Consider the following 1,455-nt stretch of genomic DNA (forward strand, 5'->3'; position numbering starts at 1 on the left):
ATGGAGAAATTGAGCCCCCCCACCCCCGTAGCGCTTCAGGGCCTGCAGGTCTATGCGGAGCTGCGATCTCGGATCTCTGTCCTGCAGGATGGAAGCAGTCATGCCTCACCAGGCCTGGAAGCCTGTTTCACTGTGCTGGTGAAGTGACTTTAAACTCGGATTGTCAGCAGAGGTTGGAGTCCGGGGCCTTCCTGAGTCCCACAAGGAAGCTTGTGTCATTTGGAATTCTGCAACTCTTGCCTCTTCCTAGGGTTTGTGAAAGTTGTCAAGAATAAGGCCTACTTTAAGAGATACCAAGTGAAATTTAGAAGTCAAGGACAGGGTAAAACTGACTACTATGCTTGGAAACGACTGGTGATCCAAGACAGAAATAAGCACAACACACCCAAATGCAGGATGATAGTTCATGGAACTGACAGAGACATCATCTGTCAGACTGCTTATGCTCATATAGAAGGGGCTATGATAGTCTGTGCAGCATATGCACATGAACTACCAAAATATGGTGTGAAAGTTGGCCTGAGAAATTATGCTGCAGCCTATTGCACTGGCCTGCTGCTGGCCTGCAGGCTTCTCAATAGGTTTGGCATGGACAAGATCTATGAAGGCCAAGTGGAGGTGACAGAGATGAATACAATGTGGAAAGCACTGATGGTCAGCCTGGTGTCTTCACTTGCTATCTGGATGCAGGTCTTGCCCTTACTACAACTGGCAATAAATTTTTTGGGTCCCTGAATGGAGCTGTGGATGGAAGATTGTCTATCCTTCACAGTACCAAACAATTCCCTGGTTGTGGCTCTGAAAGCAAGGAGTTCAGTGCAGAAGTACATCGGAAACACATCATGGGTCAGAACGTGGCACGCTACATGCGATACCTGATGGAAGAAGATGAAGCTGCAGACAAGAAACAGTTCTCTCAGTACATAAAGAACAACGTAACCCCAGACGTGATGGAGGAGAGAACAACGTAACCCCAGACATGATGGAGGAGATGTATAAGAAAGCCCATGCTGCTATACGAGAGAACCCAGTCTACGAGACGAAGCCTAAGAGAGGAGCTAAGAAGAAGACGGGGAACCATCCCAAAATGTCCCTTGCCCCGAAGAAAGATCGGGTAGCTCAAAAGAAGGCAAGCCTCCTCAGAGCTCAGGAACGGGCTTCTGAGAGCTAACGCAATTTTCTATGAAGATTTTTTTTCATAAAGACAAACTTATTGAACAAGCAAAAAAAAAAATGGAGAAATTAAACAGACACTGACCTGGATGCCTCTTTTCCACTGGTTAGCTTTCGTAGTGCTGGAAGGTACTGTGCACAGTACTGGAGAAGAAAAGTAATCATCATTCTACGGCTGTGAACTCCTGAAACTACAATAATGATTGGCCTCACAAGTCCCGAGTTCTAGTTCAATAGTGGCATGAATGTTATGACTCTGATTGAATTTAAGTTGTGCAGCAC

General features: G+C 46.2%; 1 pseudogene; it reads left to right on the forward strand.

The window, feature by feature from the left end:
* The first annotated feature begins 381 nt into the window (after window positions 1-381).
* LOC103733630 lies at window positions 382-1,171 on the forward strand (annotated as a pseudogene).
* The last annotated feature ends 284 nt before the right edge of the window (window positions 1,172-1,455 follow it).

Source organism: Nannospalax galili, unplaced genomic scaffold (assembly GCF_000622305.1).
Source record: "Nannospalax galili isolate Female #2095 unplaced genomic scaffold, S.galili_v1.0 scaffold15, whole genome shotgun sequence".
Lineage (NCBI taxonomy): Eukaryota > Metazoa > Chordata > Mammalia > Rodentia > Spalacidae > Nannospalax > Nannospalax galili.